The sequence below is a fragment of the Mesocricetus auratus genome, unplaced genomic scaffold (assembly GCF_017639785.1).
Source record: "Mesocricetus auratus isolate SY011 unplaced genomic scaffold, BCM_Maur_2.0 Super-Scaffold_6730, whole genome shotgun sequence".
In the NCBI taxonomy this organism is placed as follows: Eukaryota; Metazoa; Chordata; class Mammalia; order Rodentia; family Cricetidae; genus Mesocricetus; species Mesocricetus auratus.
The window spans coordinates 22,100,377-22,124,935 of record NW_024429184.1 but is presented as its reverse complement, the minus strand read 5'-3'; the positions used below and the strand labels follow the sequence as shown (position 1 = coordinate 22,124,935).

Below are 24,559 nucleotides of genomic sequence, written 5' to 3'. Positions count from 1 at the left end.
TATAAAACAAAGATAAATGCATAGGCAAATACAAATAATAGTATCATTACAATTTGGTTTTTATTACACTTATTTTTCATAAGATTAAAAAGATAAATGAATTAAAATAATTATATCTGTTTAAAATTATTTACAGTATATAAAGATGCCTGCATCAATGCCATAAATTAAGGAGAATGATGAGTGAGTAAAATTATTATATATAACTGAAGATGAACTCATATATGGCAAAATTATGAAAATAAATGGAGATGATAGCTGTACAAAAATAGCAATATATTTAGCTTTTTAGAATCATACACTTAAAAATCAAGAAAATGATACCTGCTATATAAGATGCATTAAGCTAATTCCAAATATTATGGCTTTATTTAAAGTATGCCACATGACAGCATGACATCAAATTAGGCATACCAAAATTGTCTCAATGGCATTGACTTTAAGTTCTAACTTTGGAAATTAATGACAATTGAAACAAATGAAGCATTCACGCAGCCAAAAGAGATATGTCTAGGACAGTGGCGGAACTGTCATACTTGATAACAGGTAAGAACTCGCCCTCTGTAAATTAATGTGTGTTCTGGAGCATATTCATGCCTGTGACCCATTTGCTATCTAAGTGTCAAATGACTGGACAAATAACTATTTTCCCAACATAGAAACAGAGAGTGCAATTCTCCTTAAACAGACTAATCATTACTACTCAGCTGTGATTCCACTGCTATAAGATTGGTTGGTACCTAGTGAGACAAGAAAATATTGATATATTACTAAGCATCAATTAGCTAGTGGAAAACTTGAAGTTGAATTTTAAGTTGGAATTGCCAGGCTTGTATTTATTTAATGAACTACTTCAAATAAAATATTGTTAACCTTTGTTTGGGGATAACATACACTATTAATAATGGTCAAGAGAAGTAAGAAATTCTGGAGCTGAGAAGGCAGCTCAGTCAGTAATATTGAATTCATAAGGACTTGGCTTTGATTCCTGGAGCCCTCATTAAAAAGTGTGGACTCCTGCCAGGCCAATAGGTATGCTACCTGCAAAGCGTCACCTCTCCTTCTACTACTCCAGATCCAATCCCTTAGTCTCATCCTAAGTTCTGCAGCAGAACACTTGCTCTGGTCTTCTTTTCCTCTCGGACCCCTTCTCCAACAGATCATTAAGACCTGCTCCAACCTTCCTTGTCTCAAACCATCCCACTATCCTAGCCTCCAAAGTCAGTAGGTGTTCCTTGGGAACACAGCAGCTGAGCAGGTCAAGAAAACAGGTAAGCTAACTGAAGACCCTTATCACTGTCTCCTCTTCTCCAAATCCAATCCATAGTTTGAACCCTCGTCTTGTGCCTGCATCCCCTATGGAACCATAGTAAAAGTGGACATCTTACCAAAAGCAGCTTACAGATTCAATATGATCCCTATCAAAATTCCATCACAATTCTTCACAGATCTTGGAAAGACAATTGTCAGCTTCATATGGAAACACACAAATGCACATACACAAACCAAGTTAGATAAATAATCCTTAACAACAAATCAACTGCTAAAGGTACCACTCTTCCTGACTTCAAATTGTACTAAAGAGCTATAATAGTAATAATAAAAAACAGCATGTACTGGCGTAAAAACAGACACATTGACCATTAGAATTGAATTGAAGACCCAGATATAAATCCACACATTTATGGAAATACACACTAGAAAAAAATAGCATCTTCAACAAATAATACTGGTCAAACTGGATTGCTGCATGAAGAAGAATGCAAATAGATTCTTTCTGGGGCAAATATCTAAAGGATGCTTTATCCTACCACAAGGACATTTATTCCACCATGTTCATTGCTGCCCTATTCATAATAGATAGAAACTGGAAATAACTTAGATAACACTTAACTGAAGAATGCATAAAGAAAATGTGGCATGTTTACACAATAGAATATACTCATGTTTAAAAATGATATAGTGAAAATTTTAGACAAATAGATGGAACTAGAAAAAAATATCATTCTGGGTGAGGTTACCCAAACTCAGAAAGATAAATATGGTATGTATTAAACTGTATGTAGATACTAACTGTTGGGGACATGAAAGGGAAGATCAGGTAGGAAGTGGGAGGGGATAGGCTTAAGGAAGAAAATTCAGAGAGAATTAACTAAAATTGAGGGGCTTTTGAGACATGGTGTGGAAACTTCCTGTAATATATGATACAATCCTAGTGAAGTCTCCAAATAGTAGGAGAGACTGAATCTCAACTAGCCAACTCTTTTACCAAATGAAGGTTCTGGCACTGGGTTTCATCTAATTAACCTGTTGGATAAAGAGATCCCATGGAAATCCCTAAACAACTCAGGCTGTTGCCAACACCTTAAGTTGCCCTTCACAAACTAACAGCAATGCCCCATAGCTGAAGATAGCACCCCCTAGAATTCATTGAACATGTAAAGGGTGGCCTGGCTGGTATCTACATAGATGCTTCACCCTACAGTCTAATGTCTTTGGTATGGGAAGGTACTCTAAAAGCTATCAAAATAAAGCCATAAACACCAAGGTGCTCACTGACTCTTTAATCTACAATGGTATCATGCTATCAAGATAAGCTAATGCGACGGGTGGCATGAAGCTTGTAAGAGTAACGAACCGCTTCCTGATTAGACTAAAGGCCTTCTCCACAAGGTGGAACCCATACCTGACATTGCTTGGATGATCAAGAACCATAGACTAGATATCTTATAGACATAGGGTAAAACCAAATACCACTGGTCAAAAAACAGTAGTGATAAAATGACTACTAGTGATAATCTGTTATACTCACAGATCAGTGCCTTATTCAGCCATAATCAGAGAAGCTTCCTGCTACAGTGTATGGGAACAAATACAGAGACCCATAGCCAGACATTATATAGAGAAAGACCATGGAACACACATCTCTAAATGGAATGTCTCCATCATATCCCTACTCTCAGAGCTCAGGAACCCCCATGGACAAAGAGGCAGAAGGAATATAAGAACCAGAGGGTATGGAGGACACCAGGAGAACAAGTACCTACAAATCAGCTGAACAAATCCCATATGAATTCATAGAAACTGAAGCAATAAACACAGGACCTGCATGGGTCTACACCAGGACTTCTGCATAAATATTACAGAAGAGGAGTGGATTTGGGAAGTTGGGCAGTTGGGACAGGGAATGGGAGGAGTGGAGGGAGGGGAAACTGAAGCCAAGATGCAAAATAATAACAACAACAATAATAATAACAATAATGAAACCAGTCAATCCAGGAACTCTGCCTGTGGCACCAAGAAAAAATATTTCTTTTGGCAATCTTGGGAGATAAATTTGATATGACTACTCCCTGTATTTTGTTTTTATCATTTTAAATATAAATTGTTAATGCTTTTATGGGAATGATTTAGAAATTCTCTGTCTCTTGTTCTGGTACAATATGCAAATAAGCTATTAAGCTATTTTCAATAGAGCAACAAGCAACAAGATCTACCATCCCAATAGCATCATCCCTAACCCAAAATCCTGAGATCATAGTAGGTAATGTCTACAATGTTGAAAATCTTTTCCATTTATATTTCAACAAAAAATTGCCTGGTGATTTTTAACTTCCTCTTTGTTTGTTTTTAAATTTATTTTAAAGCATCAATTCCTGCTGCTCTTTATTTCTTCTTCCATCTTGATCATTTTTGCCCCTCACACATTCTTCATCTGCCCTTGCTGGCTGTGGTTCTGAAGAAGCTGTGAACCACTCAATCAAAGATGTTTCTTTGTTGCCTCCAAAGGCAGATTTAAATGCTCCTTTGTATTTCAATTTACTTTCAGTTCTTTGTAGTTCCTGTTTTTCAGTCTCTAAGCTTTAATTCACAGGTCACTCAATAAACTCAGAAGACTAGCAAACAACTTCCTAATGTGCCTTTTTCTGGTTCTTTATTATCTTATTGTCCTACAAAGGCTTGTCCTCTGAGGCATTCATCTCTCTCTCAAGCCATAATCTAGATCTAGACAGGTTTCATTGATATTCTTGCTATTGTTTTCTTTTTTCATATCTGACATTCTTCAAATTCCGAGAAGATGTCTTATTTGCTAGTAGATGGGGGATAAGATTAACTCCAACCCTTTTCAACCCTGATAACTTGAACTTTAACAGGAAAAGTCTACGATTTGCAACCAAAGATTATGTTGGCATAAACAACTTCAAGCCTTAATGCCAATGAAGATGTGAGAGGTCCAATTCAGATGCTCAAATGCCTGCTCATATAAAGGATCTGAACCAGTATGCTTGTGGAACCTTTTCTTTCCTGTATGTACAGCCCTCGCACTTTGACCTAATGAAGTGTTACACACACATGGACAAACAATTCTTGTCCCATTTCCAATGCCAGACTGGATTATGCCTCTCCTTCTCTGAACACAACACATACAGGTAATCATTCCTTTACTTACTTAAGGCCTTAGGTAGACTCTATTTAATTGTGAATTTCAGGTTAATGATGTAGAGGCTTCTCAGAAGCTAACAAGAGATTAATGTCATTTTAAATATAGTCATAAATTTTAATTCCCATTTTTCTTTTATTGAAAATTGATTTTTTCCATACAATACGTTCTGATCATAGTTTCCTCTCTTCTACCCCCACCCAACCTCCCCTCACATCCAAATCCACATGCTTTCTTTCTCTTTTGGTTAGAAAACAAATATGGATCTATATCAATAAAATGAGAAAGATAAAGACAGGGACAGAGCAGAACAAACAAACAAGAAAAAGAGCCAAAGGAAGAAACACATATAGATGCAGAGACACAGGTTTGCACACACAGAAATCTCATAAAACAGGAAAACAGAAAACATAGTATATATGTAAAGGACATATAATGTTAGAAAAATGCTCTGACAAAACATGATGAGCAAAAAGCCTCCAAAAATGTGATTGAGTTTATTTTAGTTGGCTATCTACTGCTAGTCATGGAACCTGCCTTCTGGTACAGTTTGTATAGACAGTGATTCTATTGTAGAAAACTCATTTTCCTTTGTAAGAAGTTGTCAGTTGCAGATAGTTTCTGGGTTAGGGATGAGAATCCCTCTCAGCATTGGGACCCCATCTGGTGCAGGATCCCTGCATGCTGCTACAGTCTATGTGAGATCATATGTGTGCCAGCACTGCTGTGTTTAAAAGCCATTGTCATCTTGGTTCCCTCTATCCCCTCTGGATCTTACAGTCTTTCTGCCTCCTCTTCCGTGGAGTTCCCTGAGTCTCTAGGGGAGTGATTTGATGGAGACCTCCCATTGAGAGTGCTATGTGTTTCCAAGGTCTCTCTCTCTTTCTCTCTCTCTCTCTCTCTCTCTCTCTCTCTCTCTCTCTCTCTCTCTCTCTCTCTCTCTCTCTCTCTCTTTATCTGTCTATCTCCCTCTCTCTCTCCCCATCTCTCTCATCTTCTTTTCCTTCTCCCTCTCTCTGCATAATGTCTGACTGTAGGGATTTTGTATTTATTCCTATCCCATCTACTTTAGGAGAAAACCTCTCTAATGATGGCTGAGTGAGTGTTATAAATTTATATCTTACCTTAACCTTAAGCCTCTTACAGCCTGCACATATATGTATGTATCTGTGGATGTGTATGATGTATGTGTGTAGCTGAAGATCTATTGTTACATAATTATCACCTAAGTATGTCATTTTAAACTTATAAATCAATATTAAGCAAGTGAAACTTAAAGAACAACGCTAGTTTCCTGACTTAAAAAAATGTCAGGAGGAAATCAATATCATTTAGAAGAAAAACCAAACCTTTCTCCAGTATTTACTCAAACCATAAGCTATTTTTAAATAGTATGGTGATAAAATAGTTATTAATAAGACAGCACATGTAAATACTTGGATCCCTTTTAGAAGAATCTAGAAAGCCGCAAAACACATCTAGCAAAGGAAATTCTCACTGCTGCTTCAATGTGTATTTCACTTTACACACAATAGTGCTCCGATTTCCTTTGGTAGCTTTTGAAATGAACAAGTAACATTTATTTCCAGGCCTCTTCAGTACAGTGTGAAAACACAGTTCATTTTTATTTCAGAGCAGGCCAAGAGCCACCTAAATCTGCAGTGCTTGGAAACTGAAAAGTCCTGGTCTTCTTAATACAACCCAAGTTTTCTTTAAATGATAAAAATATTTTTAAAAAGGAAAAAAATAAATCAAAACTCCTTCAGCAATTCAACAACATATCTCAAATTTTATAAATCATATATAGAAATTTAGAAGTCATTCCTATCAACTCCAGTGGCCTTTCACCTCCTATCTGTTGGATGAAGCCTCTCTTTCCAGGAATGTTGGCCTTGTCACTTTCCTATACCAGCTTCATTTTAACAATTTGGAATCCAATCTTCTTTCTCCACAGATCAAAAGGCAGAATTCTTGCTGTATGTTAATGCTTGTCTAGAGCAACAGGAATAGACAAGAGCTAGAAGTTCGCAGTGTGACTCAGATTTAGCCTTCCTGACACTCCTCTGTCAGTGCTGACACTGCTCTATAATCTACAGACTGGTGTCTGTAAACCGTTTACTGATAACATCTTAAGGAATGTTGATTTTGAGAGAAACCATTGGACACATTCCTAAAAACGCAATGCATTTATTTTTTATTTGACAGCAATGAGAATTAAAAGTGGATGTTTGTACCTCCTACTTTCAAATCCTCTCACATCTCTTGCAAATATGCTTCAGTAATCTTACAAAAACACTCAGTCTGCAATGGATAAAAAATATACTGACCCTGAACTACAAGACAGTCTGAGAAGCTCAGAGCAATAAGATATCGGGTGAGCCAGCTAACCTTTTGGGACTGCTACTTCCCTATCTCTGAAAACTGAAAGACTGAATATCAACCTGTGAATACTAGATACATTTACATATTTATAAGCCATGTGTAAGTTATAGGATGGCATATAAACACACAAGCATAATATTCTAAGTAATTATCCTCTGGAAAGTAGCGTGGCATCTTGGCTAAAAGAAACTTAGTGTATCTCAACCACTCTAAAGTGTTGGCTTTATAAATCAATGCAAGAGCAGAAACTGCCACCAAAAAGAAATGGATCAGAAAACTCCCAGAAAATACAGAGATTCCAGGGCAATTCACTGACACGTTGACAGGGCAGTTTCTCTGTCTGCTAATGCAAGGGTCATTATACCTACCATGTTTCAGTTTATAGTGACAGGTAAACAAAGCAATATATTAAAGTATCTTTGCTGGATTACTTGTCATGTGGAAAATACTCAGTATGAGCTATCCTGATGTCTTTAAATTCTTTTCAGATGCAGAGGAAACTCACTAAAACGTGGACATACAGTTTCTTGGTTAACCCTTAAGAAATCTAACCAGGCAAACCTGCTATAAAATGAGGAAACTAAACTTCAATAAATGCAAACATTTTCCCATTATTACTTTTAAGTCCCACACAACTTCTAAGACTTTTTTAATTTTCCCACATAAAAGTTAACCTTTTAGTCCCCAGGGAAGACAGAACTTTATCAAAGAACAAAAAGCAAAACACTACATGAGCCTATTCATATGCAGAATTCATAAAGATCGAACTAATAGAAATAGAATGTAAAATGGGTTAGTAAGGGCTGAGGGAATTGGGAAGGAAGAATTTTGGTGGAGAAGCTGATTAAAGGGAATGCAATTTCAGTGAAATAATGTCTTCCAAATCACAAGAATAAATTTCAGTCAAAATTTTAGAAGCATCGTCATTTCTAAAATCAATATTCCATGGAACTATTTGCATTACAAAATCAAACAAACAAGCAAGCAAACAAACAAAACAGTACCAACAGAAGTCATGACATAAAAAAAGGAAGCACAAAGTTGTATTCATCCACTTACCAATTTGAATTGGGCTCCTCATGCTGGTGGTGGTCACCTGTGCTCTTTGTCTTAGAATCTTTTTTCTTTTTATAATTCCCTTACTCTGCTGCAAGAGAAAAATGGAAGAAAAACGAAAATGAAATGATGCCTTAACCTTTGGAGTTCCCATACCTTTTGCTGGTTTCATGAACTTTTTAAACAATAGTAGAGATTAACCTACTTCATGGGTTTGGTACTTTCAATTTTGAAGGCAACACATTGCCTTATTTACCCAGAACATAGGTTTATATTTATCTCTATCACCAAAGTAAATGTTAATTTTTATTACTTTCAATAATAAGGAAAGAATATCAGAAATGCAACACCAACCTAGGCTACTATGTCAACACATTTTTTTAATCAAATACATTTTGTAGAATCCAGGTCTTACTAATTAGCCCCAACTCTCAAAGAAAATATATGCTAGCTTCAAACTCAGAGTTAAGCCTGCCTTTTCTTCCCTAGTGTTGAGATTAAAGGCATGCAAAAAGTTCTTGATGTGTTATACCAGCCACCACCATTTTGCTCTGCATATACTGATGCACCATTCACAAAGTACATGATAACTACTGAACAGTACTATTCACATGTGCTTATAAAATTAGATTTGAGGGAAATTTTAAGAGTTACTACATATGCAGGGTTTCAATAATCACATTGAATTACTATTGTCTACTTTAATAGGTTATGTAATGATATAATTTCATGTGAGGTTAATTAGTATCTACAAACATTTTCTATAATCATTATTGCATGCTAAAATTGGTTTCACTTGTATTCAATATCTAATCAAGAAATTTTAATAACACAGGAAAGAGACAGTTTAACCAATAGGCTAGTATGATTCATCTTGTTTTCATTACTCCAGGGACCCACCCTATCATTTCCTATCTTTCCCTGAAAATTCAAATGTTATCTGAAGCTGTTTCTCTGAAACATCCAGGTGGCTTACACAACAGCACCTTAGCTTTGGTTTTGTTTGGAAACATATTGTTCTGAAAAGTTTATTCTTTCCAAGAGCAGATACAAAAACATTTAGAGAATTCGTGATGCAAGTGTGGGAATAAAAACGAAATTTGAGAAAAACTTAAATTATAACAAATGGAAAACAAACTATATATAGGCATGTGTGTACCTGTTCCAAATATGAAAAGGGACCCCTTCCTATGAGGATGAATTTAAGAGTTTTCATGCCCCTGAAGTAGTAACTGGCCTATTTCCAACTCCTTGGAGTTCAGTTTTTTTTCTATCTATTCTCTTTGTCAAATGTTTCCATGCTTCCTATCCATTCTTTTAAACTTAATTTATTTCTTTTAGTATCCATTGTCCCTTGGGCTTTGATGACGCTTGGTAAGGCACCAGTTGATAGACAGCTGCTAGACTTTCCTGAAAGGAAGACATTGCTGAGTCTATTCCTGGCTCACTGAAGCTCCCACCTCTACACCTGGCTAGTTTCTTAAGCAACTCACCTTCATCAGCATCAACACTGCTTCTTTTCATATGAGTCCCTCTACTAATTTTATCAGATCATATCCTTAAATCAGAGTTAGAAACTTGTTGGCCTGTTACTAAAACTGTTACAAGCTGAGGAATAAAAGAAATAGGGAACTGGTCTTTGTTTTCTAATGAAGTCTAAACTTGATATATTCAACTGTCTTTGACACACCTTTTTGTTGTCACTTGTAATGGGTTTTATGAGAATTAAGATTGCTTTTCTTCATAGGTCTTATCATCATTTGTCTGGAACTCCACAACCAAGAAGAAACTTGCTAGTACTCATATCCCCACAGCAATGGACTGTCTGGAGACAAAGTGCTTTTTTGTGTACTGCAGGCACTTTGAAAATAGCTTGTATCAAACTAAATGAGTTCCAGTATAAATAAAGAGCCTGAGACATTGGAGATGGCACTCAGGAAGATATTGGTGTGACAGCTAGAAAGATGCAGTGTGACCCTCTGCAATTGATGCTTTGTATCAAGTGTAAAGTCTAATAAAATGAGCTCCATCATGGACCAGTGTACTCAATGAAATCTGTATTAAGCCTAAATATGAGCTCTGACTGCTGCCTTAGTAAAAGGAGGAAAAAGAAAAAAGAACAAACTGTAACTTGAGCCAGATTCATGACACAAACAACCCCAGTGTAATATGTATTTCTATTCTAATCAAAGTGAAAAGTGAAAGGATATTTATATTATATATGTTGCCTTGCTGTGACACTATTTCAAATATACAAAAACATAGCTTTATTTTTTCTAAAACCTCTGACATAAGTTACACTTTGATTCATTTTCTAGCACTTTCATAGCTGTAGCTCATTAAATTATATTTGTATTATATAAGCTGGCCTGAATATTCACTGTTAACCTAAAAAGAATGTAGGGTAAGGGGTTATTTTAAATACATTCTGTTTCTTCCACATAGCTCAATGCAGACAATCTTCCCAGAGAACTTTTTTCCATTACTATAGGAAAAGCTTCTGAATCTGGTAATGGCGATATGGAGGAAGTGAAGCCACCTCAAGAGTATAGACTCGGTTGTATGTGTAACCTGGGCACTTAACCAGTTAGCTTGACATAAGCAGTAGATTCTAGTTGTATGGTCTTTCCTGAAACACTCTTCACCTGAGTGTGCTGAGTAAGCATTACTCATTGAAGTTTGATTGCCATCAGTTGGGGAATTGTTTTGTGACAGAGCTAATCACAGAGCCTTCCAGTCATGAATGATATAAGTCATTCCATCTATCCCCTACTCCCTGTGAGGGTTGTGTTGTTGACAAGATGGTACACACTGAAACGCTCTTGGTACCAGCTGAGTTGAATGAGCTTCTCTGACTATTGGATAAATTGTCAAACCATGGTCCAAGAATTATTCTCTATAATTACTCAATATATAGATGCAGTTCTCTAGCTCACTGAAAGAAACTGTCATGACCACAAAAGGATACACAGCATCTTTCAGCCTTTGCAACACCAAAATCTTGAATACAAAATGAAATCCACATTTCTTGCATGATGAGTTGGTAGAAACCTCACTATTCTGGTTATCTTTTTATGTATATACTTCAATGTATCCATGTGTCTTTTGAAAATACATATGAGATAACATTTCTAAAACTTTAGCACAAAAAAATTGTAAGATGATTGGAAAATTGTTCTGATTTGTGAAGAATAATGAGACCTTAAGTGAGAATGATTTCTATTTCACAAAACTAGGCAGAAAAGGAACTAAGGGAAAACGTATTAACATTTAGTTGACTAGAAACTGGAGTCTCAACTTGGTGGTAGGTGTGTGTGTGTGTGTGTGTGTGTGTGTGTGTGTGTGTGTGTGTGTGTGACTGTCTGTGTGTATGTGAGAGGAATTGCCAATGAGTATACCGTTTATAACCCACAGACATTTCAATCACTTATCTACACTGGATATTAAATCTTTAAAATGGCTAAGCTTCTAATGGGGATGGAAAAACTATTTGCTAATTTTTAAAAAGGCACCTAGTAGTAGGTTTCCATAAACCTTTTCCTTAAAATCTCTGCTTTCTGGAACCCAGTGACAGAGATGGAAGAGTGATGAGCAAAGGGGTCAAGACCGTGCTGATGAAACCCACAAAGACAGCTGGCTGGACAAGGGGGAGCTCTTGAACCCCAGACTGATGGCTGAGAGGCCAGCCTGGGAGTGATACAGACCCCCTGAATGTGGTGTCAGTGAGGAGGCCTCAGAGTAGAAGATCAATATTTCCCACGGCATATGAATGAACTTTGGGAGCCCATTCCACATGGAGGGATGATCTCTCAGCCTGCACACATGGGGAAGGGTCTAGGTCCTGCCCTGGATGATGTGACAGACTCTGGAGATCCCCTCAAGGAGGGCCTCACCCTCCCTGGTGAATGATGTTGGGTTTGGGGTTGGGGGGAGGCTGGTGGAGGGACAAGAGAGGAGGGATGGGAGAGAGAGCTGGGATTGACATTTGAAGCATGCATGTTTCTAATTTAAATAAAAACATAAAAAAATCTCTACTTTCCCTAACCCTATCCCTCCCTCTCTTCTGCCCAGTGCCCCCAACCATCTCTACTTGAACCTCTCTATCCATAATATTACTTTCTTTGCTTTCTTATCACTTGTCTTCTACTAGCCACTGCCCATTTAGATGTTTCTCCTGGTGGCCCCTTTCTAGTTTACTGGCTTGTACAGTTGCTTCAATTTAAACATATGCAATGAAAGACTCAAAGTTAGGACCACATATGGAAGAAGACATGTGGTTTTGTCTTGCTTTGCCTTTATAATTTAGAAAGTCCTTACTAGATGCTGAAAAAAGCCTTTGACAAAATCTGACACCCCTTCATGATAAAGGTCTTGGAGAGATCTGGGATAACAGGAACATACCTAAACATAGTAAAAGCTATATACAACAAACCAACAGCCAACATCAAACTAAATGGACAGAAACTCAATGCAATTCCGCTAAAATCAGGAACAAGACAAGGTTGTCCACTCTCTCCATACCTTTTCAATATTGTACTTGAAGTTCTAGCCAGAGCCATATGATAACAAAAGGAGATCAAGGGGATACAAATTGGAAAGGAAGAGGTCAAACTTTCACTATTTGCAGATGGTATGATAGTTTACATAAATGACCCAAAGAACTATACCAGGGAACTCTTAGAACTGATTAACACTTTCAGCAAAGTGGCAGGCTACAAATTCAACTCAAGAAAATCAGTAGCCCTACTATATACAGATGATAAAAGGACTGAGAAAGAAATCAGAGAAACATCACCCTTTACAATTGCCACAAACAACATAAAATACCTTGGGGTAATGCTAACCAAACAAGTGAAAGACCTGTATCACAATGTGGGGACACCAGACCTTGAGCAGAGACCCACTTCCCCATCAGCCTGGGAGTAGGCAGCTAAGACAATGTTTACTAAAAACATGTTTACTAAAAACAATACAATGCCCAGGGCAATAAGTTCCTGAAAAGGGCTGGCCCACGGGAACTGCCCTGACCTCGACCTTTCCCAAAGACTATCCACCTCTTCAGACCCACCCACCTCCACCTCTGGTGTCAGGGTATATAATAACCAGCCAGAGTAGGAATAAAGGAGAGCCTTCTTGAGGAGCCTTTGGGTCTGTGTCATCAATCCACACACCCTCGCCACATTCTCAGACACAGGCTGCGCAGTGGACGTGGCATCACAAGAACTTTGAGTCTTTAAAGAAAGAAACTAAAGAAGCCCTCAGAAAATGGAAAGATCTCAAATGCTCTTGGATAGATAGGATCAATGTAGTAAAAATGGCAGTCCTGACAAAAGCAATCTACAGATTCAATGCAATCCCCATTAAAATCCCAGCACAATTCTTCACAGACCTTGAAAGAACAAAAATCAATTTTGTATGGAAAAACAAAAGACCCAGGATAGCCAACACAACCCTGTTCAACAAGGCAACGTCTGGAGGCATCACCATCCCTGACTTCAAGCTCTATTACAGAGATATAGTCCTGAAAACAGCTTGGGATTGGCACAAAAATAGACAGGTAGACCAATGGAATCAAATTGAAAACCCTGATATTAACCCACACATGTATGAACATCTGATCTTTGACAAAGAAGCTAAAAATATACAATGGAAAAAAGAAAGCATCTTCAATAAATAGTGCTGGCATAACTGGAAGCTGGCATGTAGAAGAATGCGGATCAATCCATGTCTATCGCCATGCACAAAACTTAAGTCCAAATGGATCAAAGACCTCAACATAAATCCAACCACACTGAATCTTTTAGAAGAGAAAGTGGGTGGTACCCTTGAACGAATTGGTACAGGAGACAGCTTCCTGAACATAACAACAGTAGCACAGACAGTGAGATCAACAATTAATAATTGGGACCTCCTGAAACTGAGAAGCTTCTGTAAGGCAAAGGACACAGTCAGCAAGACAAAAAGACAGCCCACAGAATGGGAAAAAATATTCACTAATCCCACATCTGACAGAGGGCTGATCTCCAAAATTTACAAAGAACTCATGAAGCAAATCTCCAAAACACCAAAGGATCCAAATAAAAAGTGGGCTACAGAATTAAATAGAGAATTTTCAATAGAGGAGTCTAAAATGGCTGAGAGGCACTTGAGAAAGAGCACAACATCCTGGAGCATAGCCATCCTGGAAATACAAATCAAAACAACTCTGACATACCATCTCACTCCTGTCAGAATGGCTAAAATAAAAAACACCAACAACAATTTATGCTGGAGAGGATGTGGTGGAAGGGGAACACTTCTACACTGCTGGTGGGAGTGCCAACTTGTACAGCCACTTTGGAAATCAGTATGGAGATTCCTCAGAAAATGGGAATAAACCTACCAGAAGACCCAGCAACTCCACTCTTAGGCATATATCCAAAAGATGCCCATTCATACAACAAGGATGTCTTTTCCACTATGTTCATAGCAGCATTATTTGTAATAGCCAGAACTTGGAAGCAACCTAGATGCCCCTCAACCACAGAGTGGATAGAGAAAATGTGGTACATTTACACAATGGAGTACTACTCAGCAGAAAAAAACAATGGAATCATGAGATTCGCAGGCAAATGGATGGCACTAGAAGAAACCATTCTGAGCAAGGTAACCCAGTCACAAAAAGAGAAACATGGCATGTACTTTCTCATATATGGATTTTAGACATAGATCTGGGGAGTGCCAGCCTACAATCCTATGGCCAGAGAGTCTGGGAAAAGAGCCTTCATTCAGTGGCTGATGGAAGCAGAGGCAGACTCCCTCAGCTAAGCACTGAACTGAACTCAAGAAATCCAGTGACAGAGGGAGGACTGATGTCCAAAGGGATTAAGAATGGGCTGGTTTAACCCCCAGAAACAGGTGGCCTGACAAGGGTTAGCTCTTGAATCCCAGACTGATGCCTGGGAATCCAGCGTGGGACTGATCAAGACCCCATGAATGTGGGTGTCAATGAGGAGGCCTAGGTAATATAATAAGCCTTGGGTAGTAGATCAGTATTTATTCCGGGTGTACAAATGGACTTTGGCCTCCTATCCACCAATGAGAGGTACACTCTCACCCTGAAATCTTGGGGGAGGGTCTAGGCCCTGCCCTGGATGAAATGACAGACTATGGACACCCCCATGGAGGGCCTCACCTTCCCTGGGGAAATGAGGGAATATTGGGGGAGGGGTTGGTGGGAAGGCATAGGAGGAGGAGAGGGAAATGGAGAGGGACCTGGAATTGACATGTGAAGCAACCTTGTTTCTAATTTAAGTTTATATATATATATTATATATATACATATATAATGACAATGGCCAGCATAGAACAATAACCCTAATGGTGCAATAATGGTGTGCATAACTTGGAAGTAACCTACAACTCTCTAACTGGATTTAATACTCACTCAACAAAGAGTAAAGCAGCCCTGGTAGTAGAAACCTAGCCAACTTCCCAGGTTTAGTGAAATCATGGATTGTTGAGGAGAATCTACAACCACAACTTTACTAAAGTAGCATAAACACTGATTAGACTATAAATATTTGTCCTTATACTCACAGATAAATATAGTCCTTACCCCTCTTCAAGGAAATTTCTCTTTTCTTTGAACAGAGAGCATTCACAGAAAACCACAATGAACCAAAATTTAGAGTAATAGAGCCCAGCCCTATAGCCATACCTACAAAATAACTCCTGTACCCAAGACTCAGGGAAAATTATAAAAAAGTATAGGTTAAAAAATTATAAGAGCCATAGAGTTAGGAATTTTGCTATGAAACTGTGTCTCTTAGTAATATTGAAAGCCATGCCCATAAAGTCTCACCAGTAATATTGCCTAACCATGAGATGAATGAAGGTAATAAAATAGATAGGCCAAATCGAATTAGGGAAAGCCCACAAAGGCTCAACCCTGAAAAAATAACTACAGGCAACTAAACAGGGAAGAGCACACAAGTTGGTTATCCAATACTAAATGAATAACTCTAAAAACACATGTCCAATTAACATCATACAAACCAAGGAGATTATATTTCAGAATGCACATGCTTGTAACATATATATATGCTTGTAACATATATGCTTGTAGCAACAATCAATAACACAAGAAGAGGCTGTCTATCTGAAAGAAAGCAAGTAGGAGTATATAGGAGGATTTGTAGGGATGAAATGGAAATTAGAAATGACATAAATACTTATATTATAATCTCAAAAATAATAGAAAAAGAAGTTAAGGAAGCAGACTCAAAGGAGCAAGTCATTCCCCTGTTCCATTTTTCATATACAGCTATGATTTAACAAAACAAAAATTAATAGTCTTATAAACATTAAATCAACTGCTGCTTAATTGGGTCCTTACATTGTTGCTTACTGGTTACATAAGAATAAACTCAATTGTGTTTTAAAACTAAAATTTCAAAGACTCTATCCCAAGAGATTCTGACTGAGTAAATGTAGGTTAAGTAATAATGTTCATTTTAAATTTCCCTAGGGGAAACTGTTAGGTAGTTAGGAGTGTGAGCAATTGGAGAAAGTGACTTACTGAAAATGATAAAATCTACCATGTGACAATACTGGAACTTGGAACCACTTAGCCAGTACTGATTTGTAACAAATTCCTTAAAGTTAACATGTGATGAGTTCACTCTTTTTATGTATAAGGCAACATATTTATAAATATTCACATGCTATGTGAATAGATACAGCAAATGGTCAACATAAAATGTCTATCTTATGATGAATGCTTTAATGGCATTGCCAAAGGCACAAAGAAATAGTAACCTCAGACCTCACTGGGATTGCACAAGTTGAGCTTTTCTGAAGTACAATGTTTCTGGATATATCAGAACTGCTAGATTATTGCTCATAACCTATAATTTCAACTACAATCATTTTAGCTCTAGAAAACCATTTAACATCCATATCTACCACACGTATTCAATTATAAAAATATTTATTTTAAGACATTGAACTTTAAATTGTCTGGACAATATGGTGGAAAATGTCTCCTGGACATCATTCATTTGATGTTTTTATAAATTATACCTTCAAAATAATTACAAGTCAGATTTCAAAATTTCAATTTCATTCTTGTCTATTATGATGCCTAATGGGAACAGACGTGGACAGGAATTTTCTGCAAAGAGCTTACTCCCATTGTGTGCCATTTATCATCTATGGACCAATGAAATGAAGGAGTAACACAAAGCTACGTAATCTAGGCCCCAGTTCTTCTCACTGTGAATCTCACTGTACCAAACAAAAGCCCTCACAGCACTGCTTTAACTCGTATGATGAACACTTGAAAGTTGGATGCTGTCCTGGAAAACAGCTTTATAGAGAATCAAAACTATTGCAACATATGATATTATAGAGATTCCTGCCAACATCATGATGAAGGGACTGCTGTTGATAACCTAGAGCTGCCTAACAGAACTTCAGCTTATGCTGAACTCCACCATGTAGTTATATTGAACTCAACTTTGCCACTAACTTTAAAAGCAGGCTTTTAAAATCACCATTTGGGACCTGTCTCAAGCTTCTAGCTCTTGAAATACTGATAGCTGTTAATTATTTCTCTATACTGGAGAAGATGCTTGGAATGGATTCAACTAAAGAGAGTCCCTCACTGCCATGGGTCTGGTAATTCCAACTAGATAAAATGATAGACCTGTATAGTATGATTAGAATTTTTATCCATCTGTTATACAAGGAAGAAGCCAGTGAAATCTCAACTATACAAAACAAACAAACAAGATGAAGGTTTTTAAAGAGAAAATTAGTATACTACTGAACTTTTTATCATGGAACAATTATCTTAAAAATAATAGAGCTTACACAGTCCACAGAATTATATAAATATTAACTGATTGTTTTTGTCTAGCTAAAGATAAGCAAACACCCAAAGAACCCTGCTAAACAGGGACTTACTTTTTTCAAAATCCTTGGGTGATTGACATATTCAAAATATCATGAAAGAATCAAATATCTCCTATTCCTTTCCATAATCATCTGCTTGAGATTGTTGTCCTTTTGTTGTGACTGGATGTCTTTATCATACTTAACGTTTCATTGTTACTTTTCTTGAGCACACATGCCTCTTTTTATATCTGTCCTCATTAAACTGTTTCTTTCTTCTGCTGCTCACACTGATCCCTTTCTGCTTTCTACCCTGTACCTCTTCTGTTTTCCCATCTCTCTTTCAAATTTACTTTATTATTTTTAACAATGTGTATGGGGTGGAGTGTATGTGCACATAGGTGCAGGTGGTCCATGGAGGAAAGGGTATCAGTTTCTTTAGAGCTGGAGTTAAAAGTATTTGTGAGCTTCCTGATGAGGGTACTGGGGACAGGACTGTATTCCACTGGAAGGACAATTAGTTATTCAGCCATTTCTCCAGCCTTTTCCAAATCCTTCTTTTTTTTCTTTCTTTCTCCTTGCTTGTTTCTTACTCTCTCTCCCCCTTCAACCTCTCCCCACTCAGTTGCACTAGGATTGCTTAAACAATCCTGACTGAAAGTTTATTTATAGGAATAAGAATATCTTACCAGTGACTGCATCATCAGAGAAAATATCTCCCCCTCCCCCAAGTGCCCATCAGCGTCTATAGATACTTCAAAAGGGATGAGGATCTAATGATCACCTCTTCCGTTAGATGTATACATCCATATGTAGAGGATCAAAATATTCTCTCTATGAAAGGATATCGATAGATCTAATACTGGGTAGGCGCTGTGTATTCAGTCTCCACTGTTGTTGGACTAAGACTGCAAAGGAATTATTCAAAGACAGTTTTCCCTGTCTCATTACACAACAGGCTCTTATGTGCTGTTCATACTGTCATCTGTGATATTCCTTGGGCCTTACAAGAAGCGACATAGAAGTCCAATCAATGTTTGAACAATCAACAGTATCACCACTTAGGTTAGGTAAATGTCTCTGTACTTATCACTGTCTACTACAAAAGGAAATTCTCAGTCAGTGTTGACAATAACACTAATTTGTGAATAAAATCACCATTATTCAGGCAGCAATTTGATGAGCAGAGCCCATCCTGTACACGTAGCCCATTATATCAATAACTTCTCTACTAGGGCCAATAACCTCCACAGCCATAACCTTTTTCAGTGGGTTAGAGTACTGGACAGACTCCCTTCTATGAAGCAGATCGCACATCTGCTCAAAAAGACTTGTTGCTACTGCATCAGTGGCCACTTCATGTCTGGTGGGCTTGTAGTATAGTATACAAGGTCCACAGCTGAGCAACAGTGTTATTGACAATCTTTCCACAGTAACTGGAATAGCACCTACAAGCACTAGGAGTCAGTCAAGAGGGGAAATGCTTGATTCCTCTGTCTGTGGAAAACATGTGGTGTAGGATCTTGCTATCTAGTGTCCCTGGGCTTTCAACAAACACCATAAATGTGTTTGTGATTATGGGAACCTCCCTGTTTTTAGCAAGCTGGCCCACTCTGAGTACCTGCGTATTCCTTAATAACCTATGGTTTCTAGAAAAACATCCAACCACATAGGGTATTTTGTTTAAACATTTCAAATTCACTTACTAATGGCCAGGTTTTATTTATTAGATAGATAGATAGATAGATAGATAGATAGATAGATAGATAGATAGATAGGCATAGACATAGACATAGACATAGACATAGACATAGACATAGATATAGATATAGATATAGATATAGATATAGATATAGATATAGATATAGATATCCCTTAGTTTTCCTTGGTCCTTCCCCTACTTCCTCCTCTCCCCAATCTCCCTTCTCTTCAGTTCAGTTAATACTGCCATCCCAGGTTCCATCCCTTACACTTTTATTTCACATATTTTCCATTATCTATCATATATCTTAAGGTCTTTTAAGACTCATTGACATTTTCCTTGCCTCTATACACGTACATAAATTCCCACTTAAAATGCACATATGTAAAAATTAACAGCTATGATCTACATGTGAAAGAGAATAAATAGTGTTTTTCCTTCTCAACATTTTTTTAAAAGATAGGTTCTCACTGCATAGCCTTGAGCTGTCTTGGAGCTCACTATGTAAACCAGACTCTCGTCAAACTCACAGATTTGCCTTGTGTCCTGAGTGCTGGGACTAACGGTATTGTGCCACTACACCACTTTCTTTCTGATCTTGCATTATATCAGTTAATACAGTGTTTCCAAGCTCATCCATTTCCATAAAATTTCATAATTTCACCTTTTTATCAGCTTAAATAATAGTCATTGTATATATTTATCATGTTTTTACTATCCACTCAACAATTTATGGAATTGATGGAAATCTACCCTGATGTCATTTTTTAGCCACTGTGAAGAAAATAGCAATATATGGATGAGCAAACACCTTTGAAGAAAGATATAGAGTCCTTTAGGTACATGCCCCAGAGAAATATGCCTAGGTCATATGATAGATCAACTTTTAGGTTTTTGAGAAATGTTTTTAATGATATCTATAGTGGTTAGACCAGTTTACACATCAACCAATGTGCTTTAGGGGTCCCGTGGAATGGTACCATCTAAACTTATCAAGATATCAAGTTAAATTAACTTAATCCAGAAACTCACTTAGACATGCCGAAAGAATTATCTCAAATTAATTCTAGATTCTTTCCATTTAGCAACCAATATAAACCATTAATTTTACTATTGCCTTTTTTCAGCCCCACAATTAACAATGTGACTGGATATCAGGTCATGACCCACAGTTTAAGAAACTATGGGACAAGACTGAAAAGAAGACTCAGCCATTTCTATACACATAAACAAAATGTAAAATAAAATGTGGTACTGAGGACAAATGAAGATGGGTATTTTGGCATCTGGTTGTGATGAAAACCATCTGAAAAATAGGTTAGTGAGTTATTAGAAATTTTTTAGTATATATTTAGCTCTAACTCTCTCTCTCTCTCTCTCTCTCTCTCTCTCTCTGTCTGTGTGTGTGTGTGTGTGTGTGTGTGTGTGTGTGTGTGTGTGTGTACAACACCAAAGATATTTTCTCAGAATATACTCCAAACATTGAAGAGGAAAGCAGAGAAGGAAGGAGTGAAGAGATGAAGAAACAAAGGGACAAATGGAGGAAAAAAGGATAGACAGACAATAGAACAACTTCGATACAAGAAAGACAAACTTCAGTGTTCCAACTTCCATTTAATATAATATCTGCTATAGTGGAAATGATAAAGGAGATGATTTTCAAATAAAAAGAAGAAATCCAAAATCAGAGCAATAAGATGACAGCAAATATAAAGGCTGCTTAGTACAGAGCAGAAAAAATAAGAAATTGAAAATGAGACCATATTTCAGAAATCAAATTATACAGAGCCATAAGAAAGAAAAAAACAGACTGAATTCAAAGGAATGAAAATTGGATTAGTTTGAGATATTTTAGCAGTTAACAGAGAAGACTGAAGATAAAAGTGTAATGTCTTCAAAAACTCTGAACCCAGAAAATAAATGCACAAAAGTATTTTATGACATTTTACCTGTGAAGTGAATGTTCTTTCTGAAAAGAAAATTGTTCAAAAATACAGTATAGCAAAACAAAAAATATAGGTAAATATACAAAATTCATGAGACACTATTAAGGAAATTTGTTATCATTATGCTTTACATGGAAATATATGTGAAACATCACATACAAGTCATTAGTAGTAATAATCAATGTATCTTAACTGAGGATTAAACAGGGCATGTGGAACAAAAGCACGCTGTTTTACTTTGTTTAGACATGGGTATTGATTCTAAGTAATTGCAAGTATTCTACTTGCATGGGTTTGTGCTAGGTCCTTTGCATGTATGTTATGGTTGTACAGCTTGGTGTTCTTGTGGAACTACTAAACAGTGGGAGCCCATTTCCTATAGAGGAATACTCTGTCAGCCTAGATACATGGAGGAGGGTCTATGCCCTGTCCCAAATGATGTGTCAGACTTTGATGATCTCCTCACCCTCCCTGGGGAGTTGATCAGGGTGGGGGGCATGGGAGGGAGAGGGAACTGGGATTGGTATGTAAAATAAGATTATTTTTAATTTAAATAAAAATTTATTTAATGAAAGAAAGAAAAGGAAGGGGAGCTAATGTTATGTAGCAAAAGAACTTGTAAAAATATATGACCACTGCAATGACAACATGATTCAGTAAATTTCCCCTTTAAAAACAACAGACTCAATTTCGGAAAAAATCAATTGGAAACAGGCAACTTCAGAAACTCACACTCCTGTATGTCCATATAGCTATATGTAGGAAATACTCTTACCTGTTGATAACTGGCAAATTTATGTATTTTATGCTAGTATGTGTTTCTGTCTATTTGTTGCTATTACTTGGAAATTCATAACAAACTCACTGACTTGTGATTCATAACATTTATATCTGAGTGTATGAAAATTTACAAAAGAAAAAGTACATTGTCAATAAATATGAAATAAATGATCAACTTTGAGAGCCAAAGTGGTAGCATAAAATGTCTGACAATTCCCTGGATTAAATGGTAAAATGTACAGAGAAAAAAAGGGGGAAGAGAAGTAAGCATTAAAAAGGATAGGGAATAAAGGAAAGAATGGGAAGGAAAGAAAGAGAAAGAAAGGAGAAGGGAGAGAGAGGGCAAAATAGAAGGGGAACAGACAGCATAATAAGGAAAATGAGTTGACACCAATACTAATTTTTAGTTTCCAGGTCTCAAAATGATAAAAAAAAAAAGAAAGGAAGGTGAGGAGACAAGTGAGGGGAGAGAAAGGGAGGGAAGAGGGGAGCAGAGTGGAGAGGTGAGGAGAGGAAAGGAGGAGAGGAGAGGAGGAGAGGAGAGGAGAGGAGGGGAAGGGAGTGGAAGAGAGGGGCAGGAGAGAGGAGGGGAGCAGAAGGGAAGAGAGTGACATGGGAAGAGAGGAGAGGGAACAGGAGGGGAGAGAAAGGGAGGGAGAGAGGAGAGAAGATCTCTCCTATTGCACCTCTCACCACTTTCCAGGTTCCTTTTAGGAATAAACGATGATGCCATGTTCTCATTGCTCATACATGATGATACCACCTTCGTCTGCTTCCCTTCTCTGCTTGCCCATTCCCTAGGACAGTGTTAGTCACCACCCCTTACATATCAGATTATTGCCCTCTCCTCTGTGATGTACTTCTGCTAAATACAATATTTTTTAGCAAGTAATAACTAGACAAATTTCTTTTCAGCATAAACATTAATGATAGATATATCAGGTTCTCCATCCAACTTTTAGGCAAGGAACCTAAATGAAGTAGGTCTCAAAATGAAAATGTTTCATACATATTTGTCATATGGGTCCTGACAGCAAATGTTTGTGAACAGTGTGGTGCTATCTGTTATTCAGTATGCTTGGTTAGCAAAATAAACTTTAAAGTCAGAAATTAATTAAAAGAGCTGATAAGAGCACACAGCTGTAGAAATGGCTTATAATTTCATACAGTGGGACAAGCCAATAAACACAGCAGTGAATACCATCCTTGATAGGCAAGTATTGCTTTTTAGTGCCATAAAAATGTACTTTCGGGAGAGTAGAACATTATAGTTTAAGCGAAGCTCTTCATTAGATAGTATGAGAAAATGAGGCATGAAAGGAAGATGGAAAAAGCCTCCTTAATAGTTCCTGTGCAGATAATGTAGGCCAAAGACAATCAATAGCCACGGCTCATTTATTTTATGTCCTTGAGCACTTAGAGGCAAAATGTTAGTGTTTGCTATCCTGTTGGCTTTCTTTGCTCTGAATCAGTAATGAAAAAATGTATTTGCATGTTACAGTGTGAATTTTACTAGTATGACTCAAACAACTAGCTATTGTTAACCAATATGGAAAAACAAAACTTATGTATTACTTTGGGTCCATTATTTTGGGTATCCATCTAAGCTGAGTATAAAATTTCTGTCTCCAAAACAAGCAAAATACTTGTCACAAAGGTCCTGTTTACATTATAAAAATATACTAAATGAACACAGATAATTAAAAGAATTGCTTAAAATGTCTGTTTTTAAGATCGATTGCTGTCATTCATGGAAGCAGTCATGAAAGCAATATAATCAACATACTGATGAATGTATGACTTCAAAGTAGAAGTTTCCATCAGCAGCAGACACCTGTGTGTATTCCAGCTACAACAACCCCCTTCAGGTGAGAACAGAATAAAATAGGATACAATACAATATGATACAATACATAGCCAAAGGCATATTAATATTATATGACTGCCATTCTTTGGAGGGTAAAAGTTACAGAAAAATATCCTCTTCTTAAGTAACTTCTTAAAATCAGTTTTCCAGGAGGGGTTTTTGTGTACACCTCTGCTCTTAAAGGAGGGGTGAAAATAGGAGGAGAAACAGATTAAACCCAGTGTCGACCATATAGTAAGTTTTAGGCCAACTTCAAAGTCATAATGGCATGAAATCGAGGTCTAGAGAATGTGGATCAGTAGTAGAATACTTGCCTAACAGGATTAAGGAACTGGATTTGCTCTCTAGCACTGAGAAAGGAAAACAACAAGAAAAATTCAGGGTTTTATTTTTTTTTTGTAAAGAGAAAATTTAAATACTATGTAATATAGACTAATACATCTTCCTTTTACATACTAAAACAATCATATGTTAATTATAAATAAATTATTAGTTACATAAGAAGTAGA

The 24,559-nt window shown here is 37.1% G+C and overlaps 1 protein-coding gene across 4 annotated transcripts in view; it reads right to left on the bottom strand.

Moving 5' to 3' along the window:
* The window catches only part of Lingo2 (leucine rich repeat and Ig domain containing 2), a 1,146,222-nt gene that overhangs the window by 504,924 nt on the left and 616,739 nt on the right, over window positions 1–24,559 (bottom strand). For all 4 annotated transcript variants that reach the window (XM_040740264.1, XM_040740277.1, XM_040740262.1 and 1 more), the window contains one exon: window positions 7,883–7,970. The gene's annotated coding sequence lies outside the window, so the exon portion shown is untranslated. The remainder of the gene's footprint in view (window positions 1–7,882; window positions 7,971–24,559) is intronic.